The 16622-nt window shown below is 49.3% G+C and overlaps 1 protein-coding gene across 8 annotated transcripts in view; it reads right to left on the bottom strand.

The window, feature by feature from the left end:
* LOC119953506 overlaps window positions 1-16622 on the bottom strand; it is a 119473-nt gene that overhangs the window by 45956 nt on the left and 56895 nt on the right. Inside the window, exon 1 of one of the 8 annotated variants that reach the window (XM_038777850.1) lies at window positions 11866-11998. The exons of 4 other annotated variants lie outside the window; for them this stretch is intronic. The gene's annotated coding sequence lies outside the window, so the exon portion shown is untranslated. Of the gene's footprint in view, window positions 1-6342; window positions 6534-11861; window positions 11999-16622 lie in introns of those variants that run through there. 3 more of the 8 variants (XM_038777851.1, XM_038777853.1, XM_038777855.1) reach the window with 3 other exon arrangements.

The following is a 16622-nucleotide window of genomic DNA, read 5'->3' on the forward strand; positions in this document are numbered from 1 at the left end:
GTCTCCATCCAAATACAATAGTGACTCACAATCTCTAAGGCAGGCAATAAATGCTGCCCCGTTATCCCACTGAGCTGACTCAACAAGTTAAATACTTGACTGGCATATCTTAACCAAATTCCACTAACTACGAACAGGTTTCAAAGTTAGTTCTATGCCAACAGCATTTTGTTAGCTGTTTATAATACAGGCCGAGTATCCTTTATCTGAAACTATAGAGGTCGATTGCATTTTGGATTTCAGATACAGGCACTCTCGACTTTACGATCTTGGAGTTACGATGAACAGAACTTACGATATTTATAAACTTACACCCAGTTCTGGCTTTATACCGTCAGTTGTGACGTTATGATGCCACGCCAGCGAACAGTTGATCTTTGCCAACTATTTATTATGTTTCGCCATTCACAACTACAAGGAGGATAAATTGGTCCTCAGATCTAGAAGATCTCACAAACTTTAACGTGACAAAAGCCCCAGTTTAAAACTAACTGACTCAGCAGCAACTGATGAGCCGGACGCCTGTTTGACAAAACGTTTGAGTTTACTTAACACTCAATTGTTTCCGCTTCAAAAATACAAAACATCAAATAAGGGGGTGATTCCAAACCTCTGTCCGTGGTGTCATGGCCAATGGCCACAAGTTGAGGGAAAGGGAACATTACGGGGGCGATTCTCCGAGCCCCGTACCTGGCCGGAGAATCACCGCAACTACACCACGATGCCCCGAGGTGCGGAGAATCGGCGCCATTTGGCGCGGCGCCGGTCGCGGGCTGCTGGAATTGACGGGTCCGCCGATTCTCCGGCTTGGTTGGGCCGGGCGGCCGCTCCGATACGACAGATTCCCGCCGGCGCCGTTAACCCCCGGTCGCTTCCGGCGGGAACTCTGCAGGAACGGTCGGGGTGCGGCCTGTGTGGGGTGAGGGGGGGGGGGGGGGGGGGGGGGGGGGGGGTAGGGGTGCTCCTTGACCGGGGGGGGGCCTCCGATGGTGTCTGGCCCGCGATCGGCGCCCACCAATCGGCGGGCCGGCCTCTCCCCCCCGCAGGCCTACTTCCTGGCGCGGCCGGCCCCTGAACACCGACCCCATATTGGTCGGGGCTGGCGCGCAAACGAAGTCCCCCGCGCATGCGCAGGTTGGCGCGACGCCCATTTGGCACCGCGTAAGGAGGCTGGAGCGGCGTGAACCACTCCAGCGCCATGCTGGCCCCCTGTGGGGGCCAGAACCGTACGTGACCGGGCCCGGTTCGCGCCATCGTGAAACGCGACGGCGCAAACTCTTGGGCCCAATATTGGAGAATCGCGCCCGACTTTTCAGTGAAAAGAGAGTTCAGGAAACAACCCCCCATTTATAACATTTTTTTTCAATGGGAAAATTGGTTTCAGCTTATGACTTTTTGACTTAAGACGCGGTTTTCAGGAACCAATTGTGTCGTACAGCTGAGGACTGCCTGTAATTTGGGTTTTCAGATACCACATAACTCCTTACATTACGTTAACATAAACGTAGGCTAAAGTAAATAAAATGACTAGAAAAGTAAGATGCATTGCTGAATAATAAGTACAGAGTACCTGTAATAAGTTTCTTTTTGACATGTTCATCACAGTAGTCACAAGGTAAAGAATTATGTGCCAGCAAGCCATTGTAATGTAAAAGGTGCTCAGCAGAGCAATGGGTAACATGAAATGGAGAATAGCACAGCCCATGGTAAGACATATAGAATTGCATGGTAACAGACTCACAAAGAACAGTCTGGAAGCAGCCCTTCTGCTTGGACCACATATAAACTTACATTATATTAGCATAAACCTGGGCTATCTATAGTCTAACGTAAATAAAATGGGTTGAAAAGTGATATGTATCACTGAATAATGAATGCAAGGTACCTGTAACAAGTTTATTTTTGGCATGTTCACCACAAAAACCTCAAGGTGTTGTGTTATGTGCCTGCATGACATTTTAAAGTAAAGTGTTCGGCAGAGCAACCATGAACTGGAGAATAGCACAGCCCACGCTATGGTGCTAACAGTAACACAAACTGCAACAGCAGATGGCAGTGGGGAGTGCGCGGATGGCTGTGAATGAAGGAAAGCTATCGGAGATAAATCAAAAGAAGCAAAACGTGCAAAAAGTAAATGAAGTTCTTGTACAGGGAAATGTTCGTGCCAGAGCTGAACTGGAAGATTTGAAGCACAAGATTCAAGCTGAGTCATCGAGATGATGCACTGAAACCCAGAGTGAGTTGGCAAGAGGTCAAGAAGAACTGAGACAAGAAACAGTTGAAAGAACAGTTGGTTTTCCTTCAGGATCAAACGCTCAAGAAAAGTGTGACCATTTAGCAACAGGAAGACATGACGACAGTCTTAACAGCAGAATGGAAGCACAGCAGAAAAAACTCAAGGAGACTTTGCTTGATTACAGGAGAACTCACAATAAAGAAAGCAAGCTTCACAAACAGCAGTCCTTCACGCAGTACAAGAATCCCTCAGGTCAAAGCTTATTCCACTGGAAAATTAGGAAGCGAAGCATCGTGAATGTAATGTCACTCTAAACAAAACCGAAGAACCAGCTGGTAGAGAAGACGTAGCAATGCTCAATATTCCAGGAGGAAGCAAAAAGATACAAAAGCTGAAGATGAAGAGGGATTGAAAGGCAAAGCCACGGAACTTTCCAAGCTGCGAGCGGATAATGAAGCCAAGGGTAGCAGAACGACAGAACTGAAACAAGTTAAGACTTCGCTGGAGACAGACCTGGGCGGGACAGTGGCACAATGGTTAGCACTGCTGCCTCAGAGCGGCAGCGACTCGGGTTCAATTGCCTGTGTGGAGTTTGCAATTTCTCCCAGTGTCTGCATGGGTTTTCTCCGGGTGCTCCAGTTTCCTTCCACAATCCAAAGATGTACAGGTTAAGTTACGGGGGTGGGGGGGTGGGGGGGAGAGGGGGGGTACTGGGTAAGGTGGTCTTTCGAGAGTCTCCACACTGTATGGATTCTATGAGTCAGTTCTAGGGGTCTAGGAGACCCGGCCAACAGGGAAGCCAACAAAGGCAAAGAGAAAGAAAAGACAACGAGAAGATTGGAAAATGTAAACCTGACACTGAAATGCAAGGCATTAGAAGAAAGACCAGCTGAGCTGAGTGAAAAGGTTCATAAGCTTGCCAGAGAGTTTGAAAATAAAACAGCGAAACAAATGTTTGGCTGAACTTGGGATGCGAGTGAAGTGGAATGAAGGTTCCATTCACGAAATTTAAACACCCAGCAAGAAAATGGTGAACACCACAGAAAAATAAACTTTGAGTCCAAATTTAACAAGTGCCAATCCCAGAGTGTCTGAAAGAAGTTGATGAGTCATTAATAAAGTTATAAAGTAAGATACTTGAGCTAAGGAGAAGGAATAGCAAATAAAACTTGTACTGTAATACTCCATTGGAATGTAGGAAAATGATCTTCAGGTGAGGAAGGCAGGGGGGTAGTTGTGTTAAGTGTCTCTATGCCGTTGTAACAAAGGGTGTTTGGCAGAGCAAGGGTTAACATGAGATTGGAGAATAGCAGCATGGTATGATGCATAGAGTCACATGGTAATAGACTCAAGAGATGATACTTTGGAAGCAGCCTACCTGCATGGCAGCAGCGCATGAGTGCCCGTAGCTGGCGATTTGTAAATGGTTAAAGACGAACAATAAATGTTCCACATTGAAATATCCCAGTCCCAAACTCCTCAATGAGCCACAGAGCTGACATCATAGAACATAGAACAGTACAGCACAGAACAGGCTCTTCGGCCCTCGATGTTGTGTCGAGCAATGATCACCCTACTCAAGTCAACGTATCCACCCTATACCAGTAACCCAACAACCCCCCACCATTAACCTTATTTTTTAGGACACTACGGGCAATTTAGCATGGCCAATCCACCTAACCCGCACATCTTTGGACTGTGGGAGGAAACCGGAGCACCCGGAGGAAACCCACGCACACACGGGGAGGACGTGCAGACTCTGCACAGACAGTGACCCAGCCGGGAATCGAACCTGGGACCCTGGAGCTGTGAAGCATTTATGCTAACCACCATGCTACCGTGCTGCCCATATCATATTACGACAAACAACGCGAACAAAGCTTCTTGTGCTGAACGAGACTTCCTGTGCTAAAGGCTGATGAGGTCCCCCCCAAAAAGTGGGAGTTTTGGAGAGGTTTGGTTTTCAGATTTATGGATTAAGGATACTCGACCGGTATATAGTTAATAGGAAAATGAAATAGGCTGTGGTACAAAAATACCCAAGTTGGAGAGCTATCAAAAGGTGGGGAAATGTTATGTGTGAGATGACTAATTTAAAAAAAGAAAGTGAGACCGAACACAAAGCCATTGAAACACACTAGTGAGAATCAGTCGTATTTTTGGACCAGCAATGAGGGATGGCAAATTAGACCATTGAAGCTATGAGCCAAGATCAAATGAGTTCTGCTTTTGTCAGAATTGGAGACTTTGTAAAATATAGGCCTGGTATAAAACTGATCAATTCACCAAGCAGGGAACCTTGTTCAAAAGGAAGCGAGGGTAGACAAGAGTAACACACCAATGGGTCCATTCTCTCATCTGTGTCTGTTCAATTGTACGCTCTCCGAGATCAATGAATTTACCTCAATAGATATACACCTTCTGAAATTATTTGCCTTTATCAAAGTAAATTGATAGGTGTTTCCATGGTTACATATGTTTCCTGAGCCATTCGGGTCCAGGCCAGGCTAGGCCCAGCTCCAGTTTCTGCCCCCGAGTTAGCAGGGACAACAGGCGCGATCTAACCGAACTCTGAACAGAGTCCCGGGACGAGCGTGTTGATTTGGGTGTTTCCCGACGCTCTTAGCACCGAGAAACACCATGCTACCCACCGGGACTCTGGTTATATTTGGGGCGTCGGCGGGGAACGTTAGATCTTGCGAGAGATGGTGATCCGGTAGATCCCAGAAGAGGGATCTCCTGGCCTCTACTGGTCACGCTGCCTTTCAGGCGCAATGTGGCTGGTAGAACACACACACAACACACCTACAGATTGTGGCAATCCCCCCTTCCCCAGTGCCCACTCCGTGATCCTCAATCTTGCATCTTTTACTGCTACGTCTAGGTATGTCCCCAGGATGTACATCAGAAGAGGAGGCAGCCGCTGCTTTTTGTGCTCTGTGGCCTTTGATGCTGTGGCAGACATCCTCTGGAGGGTCTGGAGCCCAGAGTGCCCCAGTCGACTTACTGGTGTCACTGGCATCGCCTTGCCAACCTGTTCTTCCGGTTACCCTTGAGGATTGCCGGTGTTGGGGGGGGGGAATTACAGGAGACCACAGTGGTCGCCTTTGTGGCAGGTCCTGGCAAGCAAGCCCAAAATGATACTTAGAAATGTTTCCATGTGTTCCCTTTGTTTCAGATGGTTGTCGGTAAGCAGACCTTCCTTCAAAGTAAGCTTTCAGATCCAGGTCTCCGTTTGCAGCCTGTAATGGGCAATGGTTTCACGCTAGACTCATTCAGGTCTCTGCAGTTTCAGAAAAACAGCAACAGATAGAATTTCTGGAGATAACATGAGAAAGAGAGAGAGTGCACGAGAGAGTGCGAGAGCGTGTCCTTTCCGCTGTATGTCCAGATCTCAACTCCGCTTTCCTTTAGTCTCTGGAAATCATCCCACTCAGACAGAATCCAATCACCACCTGTTATTGGGCAGAATACAGCCTTTTGACCAATTTTAACCAATCGAACTGAGTTCCATCCCATCTCGCGGATGCCGAAACGTCCGCGTTCTCCTGTTAGAGAAACCAGAACCATACACTATGTTGCAACTTTCTGAATTCCTCATTCTCTGGGCTTTTTGATATAAAGACACATGTCCATTAAGCATCCATGGATCAAAATGATAATGGCACAACAATAAAGAAAGGGGAAATCATCAGAAAGAACTCCTACATTATTCACTACCCCTGTGATTGTTGGGTTAGGATCGAGGGTCAGGCCTGGCTGTGCATAGCCTCGAAGGAGAAACATAGAAAATCTGTGGAACAGAAGGAAACCATTCAGCCCATTCCATTTGGGTTGGCTGAAAAAAGGCTATCAAACCAAACCCACATTCCAGCTCTTGGGCCATTGCCCTGTGGGTCACAGCACCTTAAGTGCATATCCAAGCACCTTATGAAATGCAGCGAGGGTTCCTGCCTCCAGGCATTGAGATCCAGACCCCGACCACCTTCCAGGTGGAAGAAATTCCCAACTCCTCTCTAAACTTTCCACAATTACTTTGAATCGGTCCCCCTGGTCATAGGGGATTTTCACAATAACTTCATTGCAGTGTTAAGATTATTATTGACCTCTCTGTCTGCTGGGGGAAATGGCTCCTTCCTTATCCACTCTATCTAGGCCTCCAATAATGTTGCGCAATTCAGCCTCCTCTGTTTCAAAGAAAACAACCCCGGCCAATCCAATCTTTCCTCAGGAGAATGGCCTGTTGAATGAGGTGTCAGGGGATCCTGGTGCAAGTGAGATCGCACGACACAGAGTCTGCACCTCGAGCCGTGGAACAGGAAAAAGAGAGGGTTTTATCCCTGAAGGATTCCACATTGGTGGGTCTGAAATAAGAGAACAATTTTCTCAAAATTTCTTCCAACTTCCCAAAGTGCTCCTATTGAAACACAGGAAGGGCGACGCTGTAGTGTAAAAGTACCGTGCATTCACTGTAACGTCTGTCTTCCATAAAGAACACAAGGACGAGGCTCAGGAGTAGGCCATTCAGCCCCTCGAGCCCACTTTACTATTCAATTCTATCATGGCTGATCTCCTCTCGGCCTCAACTGCACTTCCTGCCCGTTCTCCATAATCCTTCAGCCCATTACTATCTCCTCCTTAAAGTTACTCAATGTCCCAGCATCCACTGCGCTCTGAAGTAGCAACTTTCACAGATTCACGACCCAACGGGAGAAGCAATTTCTCCTCGTGCGTTTTAAACCTGCCACCCTTTATCCTAAAACTATGACCTCTCATTTTTGATTGCCCCACAAGCATAATCAAAGACCCCTCCCACCCGGCTTACTCACTCTTCCAACTTCCATCGGGCAGGAGATACAAAAGTCTGAGAACACGCACTAACAGGTTCAAAAACAGCTTCTTCCCCACTGTTACCAGACTCCTAAACGACCCTCTTATGGACTGACCTGATATAAACTACACTCCTGTATGCTTCACCCGATGTCAGCGTCTATGTATTTACATTGTGGACCTTGTGTTGCCCTATTATGTATTTTCTTTTCATGTACTTAATGATCTGTTTGAGCTGCTCGCAGAAAAATACTTTTCATTGTCGCTTGGTACACGTGATAATAAACAACATCCAAAGAGAAAGCATCCACTCCACATCTACTTTGTCAACACCTGCCATCATCTTTTATGGGGCTGCAATCTAGCTGATCGGGGCCACGCGTGTGTCCCTGCTCGGGGGCCACGCGTGTGTCCCTGCTCGGGGGCCACGCGTGTGTCCCTGCTCGGGGGCCACGCGTGTGTCCCTGCTCGGGGGCCACGCGTGTGTCCCTGCTCGGGGGCCACGCGTGTGTCCCTGCTCGGGGGCCACGCGTGTGTCCCTGCTCGGGGGCCACGCGTGTGTCCCTGCTCGGGGGCCACGCGTGTGTCCCTGCTCGGGGCCACGCGTGTGTCCCTGCTCGGGGCCACGCGGGTGTATCTGCTCGGGGCCACGCGGGTGTCTCTGCTCGGGGCCACGCGTGTGTCTCTGCTCGGGGGCCACGCGTGTGTCTCTGCTCGGGGGCCACGCGTGTGTCTCTGCTCGCGGCCACGCGTGTGTCTCTGCTCGCGGCCACGCGTGTGTCCCTGCTCGGGGTCACGCGTGTCTCTGTGCTCGGTGCACACGTGTGTGTCTCTGCTCGGTGCACACGCGTGTGTCCCTGCTCGCGGCCACGCGTGTGTCCCTGCTCGGGGCCACGCGTGTGTCTCTGCTCGGGGCCACGCGTGTGTCCCTGCTCGCGGCCACGCGTGTGTCCCTGCTCGCGGCCACGCGTGTGTCCCTGCTCAGGGCCACGCGTGTGTCCCTGCTCGGGGCCACGTGTGTGTCCCTGCTCGGGGCCACGCGTGTGTCCCTGCTCGCGGCCACGCGTGTGTCCCTGCTCGCGGCCACGCGTGTGTCCCTGCTCGGGGCTACGCGTGTGTCCCTGCTCGCGGCCACGTGTGTGTCCCTGCTCGGGGCTACGCGTGTGTCCCTGCTCACGGCCACGTGTGTGTCCCTGCTCGGGGCTACGCGTGTGTCCCTGCTCGCGGCCACGCGTGTGTCCCTGCTCGCGGCCACGTGTGTGTCCCTGCTCGCGGCCACGCGTGTGTCCCTGCTCGTGGCCACGCGTGTGTCCCTGCATGCTCAAGCAGCGAGTTGGCTGGGGCACTTAGCTAAAGTGGAGATAAATTGAGCAGATCTGACTGCTGTCCTGGATGCAGCGGTCTACAAAAGGCAAAACAGTGCAACAATGTTCAGAGTTTGTAGTTCCTGGTGTTTGCTGGGGGGTGGATATCGGAGATTGTATGAATCAGTTTATCACCGAGTATCTGTCAGATGCATTGACCCATCAGCCTTTCACCTTTTTAAGAATATGCTGACCTGCCACTGAGACAACTCAGCTGCTTCGTGATGAATCCTGAACCGGTCTCAGTTACTCCTTCTGGCGGCCATGTCAGCTCTCAAATAAAATAAATTAGGCATTTCTAATCATCATCGACAAGTGATTCCATTCTGGCTGACCTCCCATTTTGGACATTGTCATTTTTGCAGCATTTAGGGTCAGGGATGTGACGTTATTGTTGCCTCAGCGTCCAGCTGCCTCCTGTCTCCTACTCCATCCAGCCCTCATCGCTTTCAGGGAACTATCATATGTCTGCTTTAAATCTTTTTTTGTAACACAGAATCAGTTCCCTAAATTAATCTCGAGGGTGAGGGTGAGGGTGGGGGTGCTGGAGGATTGGTTGGCGGTGTCTAGGATTGTTATTTGAAGGATTGTTGTCATGGCTGGGAGTCTTCCCCTCGTCTAAAACAAACTCATTAATCTCATTGAAACCTGCCACAAACTTAAGGAATCTGAGTTTCCCAGAGCCCAACGCACTCAATGTCATTGCGGAGAATGGAACGGATAGGCTCACTGCCCGTTAATGAACTTGGAGATCATCTAAATCCCAGCTGCTCATATTCTGTCCCACACCAACAGCAGGATTTGCTGGTATTGCCATGGTGCTCTCCAAGTTTTGCTGTCCTTCCTGCGTTGCGGTGGCCAAAGTCTCATATCACCTCAGTGCTCGAGGCATACATTGCCCTCCCTCCCGTGCCTGAATGGCTTGATGGAGTTCAAATCCCTCCATGGCCTCATCCCTCTCTCTCTAACCACCTCCAGAACCAGAACCCTCCCAAAATCTCTGCACTGCTCCACTTTTGCTCTCCTTTGCCTCCGCCTTCCTTTACCCCACCACTCGTCGTGCCTTCATCCGTCCAGACTCCAAGCTCTAGAGTTACCCTCCCTCCACCCTCCTGCTTCTCCACTACTCCTTCCTCCTCAAAGCCTATCTCTTTGACCGAGCTCTCAGTCACCTGCCCGAGTATCCATTTGCTTGGTGTCAATTTGTATTTGACTGTTCCCCTGTAAGTCAAGTCGTATTACCACAAAGGTGCTCCATAAATGCAACTTATAGAAGATGATTGGAGCCCTTTTGACCCATTATTTCCACACTATCCTGGGATTATCTCGGAGTGTTCTATTCTGAAATTTCTCTGCATACTCCGTTGCCACTTATTGATCTCCTGCTTTAAGGATCAATGAGAGTGCACTGGCACAGCTCTGGTGTTGTTGCAAAGCTACAATAGTTCAGTTTTTGCCACCAGCATAGTTGTAAAGGCTAGATTTATAAGCGGAGGATTTCACCTCACCCACTAATGTCACAGATCGGTAAATCCCCATTCAGCGTGCTCCTGATTTCTTGATCCACGTGGAACTGACGAGGCTCGGAAGAAAGTCCCAATGAATCTGGAGTTAGATCTGCCCTGGTTCAATTCTGCCTTGGGCGACTGTCTAAATTCTCCCCGTGTCTGCGTGGGTTTCCTCCGGGTGCTCCCACAGTCCAAAGATATGGCAGGTTAGGTGGACTGGCCTTGCTAATTGCGCATAGTGTCAAAAGGTTAGGTGGGGTGTTCTTTCGGGCTGTCGATGCAGACTCGATGGGCCAAATGGCCTCCTTCTGCACTGTAGGGATTCTATGAAGGTCGGAATCTTACTTCACTGTGGAGCTAGAGTGAGCCCTAAACATCTGATTTCACAAAAAAACTTTAGCATGAAGCTGCATTTACTTTAAACTAAGGCTAAACTCATGGCAAAATTGCAGTTAAATCAAACTGTGCTTTAATATTTTCACAGCCTTCTTCTCAACAACTGTGCACCCAGATACTTTTTAAAGATGCCAATTGACCACAAATCAATTTCCTTCTGCGAGTAATTGTCCCAGCTCACAAATATCTCGAGGGGAACAAATGCTTTCTAAATCGCTAACCGTGTTAATTTTGTATTTGTATTGTTTAGCCAAAGACTCCTATTGTGTTAACCATGAAAATACAATCGGAAAAAAAATCACAGCTGATATCTATCAGTCTGTAACAAATGAGATTTGAAATTAGCAACAAGTTGCACCTTTTCAATTGCTCAGTTTGTGCCATGCCTGCTTCGGAGTGTCTCACTCGAGACTGGAGCACAAACATCAGGGTGGAAGGGGGTGCAGATTTGCCAGGGGTGTGGTCTTTCTGTGACGTTCAGCCACCACCTTCCCTGCTGTCTTCAGTGGATGCAAAATAATCCATGGCACAATTTCAAAGAAGAACACTCTCCGTGTCCTGCTAATACTTACCCCTCAATCAACATTAAAACACTCAAATCAACACTGAAACAAAATGGACTATCTGGTCACTCTCAAGTGCTGTTTGTGGGAGTCTGCTGTGTGCAAATTGGCTGCCGCTTTCCCCAAATTCCTACAACACTTCATTGGCTCCAAAGCATTTTGGGATGTCCAATGGTCATGCAAGGTGCTATACAAATGCAAGTCATCCCATTTTCATTTTGATATTAACTTGGGCTCCTATTCCATGGAGTTCCCAGTTCAATGCCTTGCTCCTAATGATCATATTTGTATTAAGCTCTGTGTCACTTTACAGTACCCCGATTATTTGGGAGGTGCAGGGACTCTTGTTATAGAGGCAGGCAAATTCAACACCAGCAACAGCCCACTAATAGCATTCAACTAAACTAGCAGGTGGTCTGTTTGTGTTGCTTATGTTGGGGAAGGACAGCAAGAGAAACCGCTGCTCCAACCTAAGATCCCCCAAACCACTGTCACAGGCAGGAAGCGACTCAGTGTAAACGTCTCACCTGAAGGGTGGGTGCCTCCAACAATGCGGCACTACCTCAGCACCGCGTGGGAATGCCAGCCTCAGACGCTGGGGTGCCACTCAAATCCACAACATCCTAACTTAGGACAGGAGATGAGCAAAACGGGCACACTTCAGGATATGAGAGCATGCCCTCACTATAAACACCATAAAATATCCAACACATCTTCATGCAAACCAGTTTTGTGTTACGTGAGCAAACCTTAACATTCTTATTGCATAGTACACCGTTCGGCACAGTTTTTTTTGTGCATCGAAGTTTAATATTACTGAAAGATGTGTTCAATTGTTTTGCACTTCACAATGAAGCCATCACTTTGTGCCCAGCTCTGAAAAGGTGCACAGGCCTGTTTCACAAGTGGATTGAACAACTCGGGTTAATTAGCTTTAACTGGTAGGATGAGAATTGAGACCTACTTACTGACTGGAACGCGAATGCCACAAGCCTTCTCTATCAGCTTCTTGCAAGTGAGGTTAACAGTGACACACAGTACTTGCTGGGAGTAAGAAAATGTGATTAGAGTCTGGGGCATGACGGTGGCTACAGTTACAACCCAACCCCCTCACAGGCTCAGCTCCAATCGTATCGAGAATGGGCTCACCAATCAGCAACAGGCCTCTTTTTTTTGCATTTTCTCTCTCACAAAGACATTAAGCAGTCAATTGACAGGAACCAATCCCTTTGCGCCGACCTCCGGCTCCCTTGGAGAGCTGAAAGTGAAGACAGTGCATGATTGTTCACCCTGATTACAAGTTTCACAGGATGAACAATCAGACTGTGGTCACCTTAAGTATTGCCCTGTGCTTCGACATTCTGCTACACAAGAAGCACTTAACCCTTCGGAGGATTGAACCCAGCAAACACATTTTTGAACAAGTTTGCGTTTTGTTTTATCTTCATTTCGATGATACGGCAAAATAAATAGTCCCAAATCATCACTGCAAAGTATCTTGTAAGGCTGATTACTGTAATTTATAAAGAGAGGCACACTTTCATCTCTAATCAGAAGATTTAGGATTCTCCCCCCCCCCCCCCCCCCTCCCCAGCCGCGTGCTTCTCGGCAGCGAGGGGAGGCACGCCGTTCGCTGGCAGCGGGATTCTCTGCTTCCCAATGAAGCCACCCTGCACCGCTGGGAAACCCACGGACGGGCGTGCGCTACCGTCGGGATCAGAGAGTCCCGCCACCTGCAAACGGACGGAGAAATCCGGCCTGGAGCACGGAATTAAACCGGAGTTTCCAGGTACTGAAGGAGTGCTGCAGTGCCAGAGGTGCCATTTGTTTGGAAGGAAACGTTAAGGTGAGGTATTGTTGCCGTTTTTGGCAGCAAGGCAGGATTTTGCCGCTGGCTGGAATCATACTGAGCATAAAGGTATTTGGAGGCCGATCAGGAAAGCGCTGCAGGAGTTCCTCAGTGTCCTCATCATGCCCAACACGGGACGCAATGTGGCCAGCAAGTCCAGTTAAGCCTTGTGAGATCTAACGAGATCTCGCGAGGGGTCGTAATTTGGACCTCGCCCTCACTGTGCGTGAACCAGATTTGCATATTTAAGCGCGCAGTTAAGCTCAATTAAATATGTTTGCGCCGGAGTTACTCAAGGTGTGGGACCGAATGGCCTCGCCTCGGAGGTACCGAGCAGGCGCCATTTAACACTGGTCTCCACAAATGTGGACCAGACGTATCGCCACCTGAGGGGCTCTCCCAGGTGATTGGGTGCCTCTGGGTGGTCGGGCTTTGGGCAGGGTGGTACCACCCTGTGTCTTGAAGACTTAAAGACACAAGCCAGTACCACCTTGGCAATGCCAACTGGGTGCCACCCTGCCAGTGCCAGGGTGCCCAGGTGGCATTTTGCCCAAGCCAGGGATCAGGCCTGGGGGTGCCCTGCCCTTATGAAGTGGGCGCCTGAGGTCCAAAACGGGACTCTGTTCCATTTCTATTAAATCGAACCCTCTATCTTTTTCACTCCTCAATTGTATCCAGGGAGTCTCAAAGTTTGCAACACCCCGCGATCATTTCCCACAGAATTTTTCAGATTTGAAGTCCGGATTAGGATCAGGAATTCATCTGGTGTCAAGGGGCAGTCTTGCCCCTTATGTTGACCGAAAACCAGAATCCATCCGAATCTTGGCAGCTGATATCCTATCCCATAACAGGCCCTGGTCACACTCTCCTCGCTGTCCTTTACTGTTCCCCTGCGCCCGATATCTCACATTTACCGTGCTTGCATTTAAATCACTCCATTGCTTTGTCTTTTGTTTAAAAAAAAATTTAGAGTACCCAATTCATTTTTTCCAACTAACGGGCAATTTAGCGTGCCCAATTCACCTAGCCTGCACATCTTTGGGTTGTGGGGGCAAAACCCACGCAAACACGGGGAGAATGTGCAAACTCCACACGGACAGTGACCCAGAGCCGGGATCGAACCCGGGTCCTCAGCGCCGTGAGGCAGCAGGGCTAACCACTGCGTCACTGTGCAGCCGTTGTTTTCTCTTTTTGTATCTCTGTAACCTCCCCCAGCGCAAGAAACCTACTGAATTCTCCATTGCTCGATATGGAGCCTCTGTTGGGCAAATATTGGCAGCCATGCCTTCAGCTAATTAGACCTCGTGCTGAAGAATTCCCTTTCTAAAAACACGTTCTCTTCCAAACCCACCTTTGACCAAACCTTATGTCGTCATTCATGGTATGTCCTTTGCCCCCATGTCCATTCATTGTACATATGTGTGGTGAATGTGATTCACACCGGATTATAATCTGTATATACATGCGTCTATATTGTAAGTGCAGTTGCACTACCTGACCTCCAGGGGGAGTAGCTCTGGGAATGCTCGAGAGTTGTATGGGGCTTCTCCCTTGGCTCCGCCCAGGACTCCTCCCCCGGGAGTTGCTGTATAAAGATCAGTGCCACAGGGTCAGCCGGCCAGTTCACCGAAAGTTCAACGGCTAACAGGCTGGCTCTGTTGGAAGTATATTAAAACCTCTATTCTAATCCTACAAGCACGTGTCCGTAGAATTGTTGGTCCCAACAATATGCCTGCGCGAAGAGCCTTGAGCCATTTTTGTACCTCGAGAGCACTGAATAAATGCAAATTTTTGTCATGTTGTCGAATGAGAAAGAAGATTCTTTAACAGCCCCTCTCCATTTTTAATGGAGGGTAAAATCGGCAGGATGTAGGATGAATGTCTGACCTGAACTCGCCCTACTCCCCCTGGGGCAGGCTTGGAGGGGAAGGGGGAGAGCGGGGGAGGGGGGGGGTGAGGGGGAAGGGGTGGTGGTTAATGGGGTGAGGAGTTATTGAGTGCGGAACCTCCGATTCCGTTCAGGGTGGGGGAGCTCATGAATGACTCTCCTGCCCTGCTACCAATTACGTACTTAAGTGGGCTATTGAAGGGCACAATCCCATTGCCGGGGGTTTTCAGGCAGCAGAGTGCGCCGGACCCGCCATGTGTGCAGTGCCTGACAAGCAGATGGTCTGTGGACTCGCAGTGGGCGCAGTCCTTCATCAATTGAATTCCGTGCCTGATCCAAGGACCTGACATTGGGAAGGGGGGGTTGGGGGATGCTGAGAGCCAACACCCTGTCCCTGCCTTTGAAATCCCCTCTTCATCCACGACCCCCATCCCATGGCTCCATCCCACCGTCACTCACCTGCGGCCTGTGCTCCTTGGCAATGCTGGAGGACTCTCTCTCTCTTGGTGCATTGCTGGTGGGTGGCACCTCACCCACTGGCACTCCCTCAATGGAGAGCGATTGGCCTTTGATTGGCCAGCAGCTCTCATGGGGGAAGGGCAGCTCTTAAGGGCAGCACAGTAGCATAGTGGTTAGCACAGTTGCTTCACAGCTCCAGGGTTCGGGGTTCAATTCACGCTTGGGTTACTGTCTGTGCGGAGTCTACACTTTCTCCCCATGTCTGCGTGGTTTTCTCCCGGTGCTCCGGTTTCCTCCCACAGTCCAAAGATGTGCAGGTTAGGTGGATTGGCCACGCTAAATTGCCCTTAGTGTCCAAAAGAAAAAAGGTTAGGTGGGATTACAGAGTAATTACAGGTGGAGGTGTGGGTATAGGGTGGAGGTATGGTTTAGGTAGGGTGCTCTTTCCAAGGGCCAGTGCAGACTCGATGGGCCGAATGGCCTCCTTCTGCACTGTAAATTCTATGATTCTAAATTCGATGTCCACCCCTGGGATCCTTGAATTGGTGGCCTTCTCCAAAGGCGTGATGTGGTATTTTGTGGTATTTCAGTCTGTAAAGTTTCACAGAATGTTAGTGGCCATAATATTTCACCCTGAAAAGTGTGAGGTGATGCACTTTGGAGGGAGTAACAAGCCAAGGGAGTACTCAATGAACGGCAGGACTATAGGAATCTCAGAGGCACAGAGGAATCTTGGGGTGCTTGTCCACAGATCCTCTAAAGTTGCAGGACAGGTGAATAGGGTAGTTGAGAAGGCTTTCCAGAGGGGACCTCTGGTGGCGTAACACGGGGGAAGCCACGCACGAGGTGGCTTCTGCGAGAGTATTGTCTTTTTTACCCCTTTTCTTGGTGCCGTGTATTGTTTTCTCCTGAAAACCCACATAGTTAATGTAATATGGATTCCCTTTGACTAAAATGCCCAAAAACGTCAGGGGGAAGAAGATGGAAGGGAAAGGTTTGTTGATGGAACCTGAGGCCACTCAGAGATCATCGGCAGGTAAAATGGTGGACTCAGTCTCTGGGGCTCCAGCCACGCCACTGATGGTCAAGGTGCTTTTTAGTACCTTGGCGAATGAGTTCGAAAAGCACCCATGAATTGTGTAGGAGGACCTCTGGAAATCAATGGAAGAGGCCTTGGGCCCCACTTGAGAGTCGCTGGGGAAATGAAGGCATTACCTTTATTAGTTGTGGCATGTATTATAAGTGAGAAGTCTTACAACACCAGATTAAAGTCCAACAGGTTTGTTTCAAATCACTAGCTTTCGGAGCACAGCTCCTTCCTCAGGTGGATCAAAAGCAGATGTTTACCTCACATTCACCTGAGGAAGGAGCTGCGCTCCGAAAGCTAGTGATTTGAAACAAACCTATTGGACTTCAACCTGGTGTTGTCGGACTTTTTACTGTGCCGACCCCAGTCCAACGCCGGCATCTCCACATCATGTATTATAAGAGCAGGGTGGTTAGGTTGGAGCTGGTCAGAACTTTGGTTA

Source organism: Scyliorhinus canicula, chromosome 18 (assembly GCF_902713615.1).
Source record: "Scyliorhinus canicula chromosome 18, sScyCan1.1, whole genome shotgun sequence".
Taxonomy (NCBI): Eukaryota; Metazoa; Chordata; class Chondrichthyes; order Carcharhiniformes; family Scyliorhinidae; genus Scyliorhinus; species Scyliorhinus canicula.